Source organism: Melanerpes formicivorus, unplaced genomic scaffold (assembly GCF_026170545.1).
Source record: "Melanerpes formicivorus ecotype bairdi unplaced genomic scaffold, bMelFor1.0.p_v2 SCAF_755, whole genome shotgun sequence".
NCBI lineage: Eukaryota > Metazoa > Chordata > Aves > Piciformes > Picidae > Melanerpes > Melanerpes formicivorus.
The window spans coordinates 692-2,500 of NW_027143107.1; positions in this window are offsets into that span (position 1 = coordinate 692).

Genomic DNA, 1,809 nt, shown 5'->3' on the forward strand with positions numbered 1-1,809 from the left:
CCGGGAGGGCCCCAGTCTCCTCCCGGGTGACGTTCACCGAAGCGGCTGCCGGCTGTCTTCGAGCCCCCACCCCTGCCGTGTCCGCGGGGATTCGCCCCGGTCCGGCAGCTGACGGTTCCCTGTGTCGGACGCCGGCTTCCCGGGACTGCCCCGGGACAGCCCCGGTCGCCTCCCGGGTGACGTTCACCGAAGCTGCTGCCGCCTGTCTTTGTCCCCCCCCCCCGTGCTCTCCCTCAGGCGGGAGGTAGACGTGCTCTCCCTCGGCGAGTAGACGTGCTCTCCCTGGGCGAGTAGACGTGCTCTCCCTGGGCGAGTAGACGTGCTCTCCCTGGGCGAGTAGACGTGCTCTCCCTCGGCGAGTAGACGTGCTCTCCCTCGGCGAGTAGACGTGCTCTCCCTGGGCGAGTAGACGTGCTCTCCCTGGGCGAGTAGACGTGCTCTCCCTGGGCGAGTAGACGTGCTCTCCCTCGGCGAGTAGACGTGCTCTCCCTGGGCGAGTAGACGTGCTCTCCCTGGGCGAGTAGACGTGCTCTCCCTGGGCGAGTAGACGTGCTCTCCCTGGGCGAGTAGACGTGCTCTCCCTGGGCGAGTAGACGTGCTCTCCCTGGGCGAGTAGACGTGCTCTCCCTCGGCGAGTAGACGTGCTCTCCCTCGGCGAGTAGACGTGCTCTCCGCGGAGATCGCGCTTGTCGCCAAGGGGTCGCTGTTGCGCTCTGCCTCCGCCTACGTCATCGTACAAGCCGGCGTGATTTCTGCGACCTGCCGCTGGGCGGAGGTCGGCTGGTTGTGCGCTCGCGGAGCTGACGGCCCTCCAGTTCCGTATATGAGGGAACAAGCCACGCCGAGCACTCCCAGGGCAGCGCTGCCGAGCGGCTGCTCCAAGCCACCCGCCAGGCGGCTGGGCAGGGGTCCGTCTGGCTTCTCGGTGGCTTTCGCCCGGGTCAGAGAGGGGACCCGCGGGGCCGAACAAAGGCGCGGCGGTTTGGAGCGGCCGCTGGCGCACCCTCAGCGGTGTTGGATGGGTTTCGCTCGTCCGTGAGCCGGAGCCCAGCCCGGGCTCGGCAACGAAAGCGGGGAAAAGAAAAAAAGTTGACGAGTGGCTGGCGCCGGCCACTGCCGAAGTGTGGAACCCCCGAAGCGAAGTTTGCCCGGTGGGGCACGGGGGCAGAGAAAGCCGGGGAGACGTGGTGCCGGCGTCGGTCCCACCAAGAATGGAAAGCAAGCCCGTCCAGGCACGGCGAGAGAGAGCCCGGTAAGGGGCAGAGAGAGTTCCCAGCACTGGACCCTCTTCACGGGGGTTCCCCCCCATGGCCAAAGCCGCAGCCCGCGGGGGCACGGCATCTAAGGGAAAAGCCAGCGGCGGTGACTGGCCACTCGTATGCTATGGAGCCCGGCATGGGGGGAGGAGGGCAAGCCGGTGCCCCAGCACGGCTTCCTCCTGGCTCCAGAGGGGCGCCCCGTGATGGAGATGTAACTCGGTGCAGCTTGAGGGAAAATGCAAGCCCACATTTCGGGGAGGCAGAGGTGCCCTGTGAGCCGGTGCGGCCCGGTGCAGCTTGCCCCCCCCCCCCCCATCTCTGGAGGGCGCCCCGTTTGCTCCTCCGGCGTGTTGCCCGCACGCCGAGCCCCGTGCCTGCTGGCTGCTCCCGAGGGCGGTGGCGGGTGCGCGTGGCTGTGTCTGTCCCAGAAGAGCGAGGCCGTGGGGCCTCCGCTGGCTTCCTTTCCTTCTGTCCTTGTTGATCGATGAGGCCTTTCGGGTCGCGTCGGAAAGGGCCCCCGGCCGGCAGGGCAAGGGCGGTCTTCCTTTCC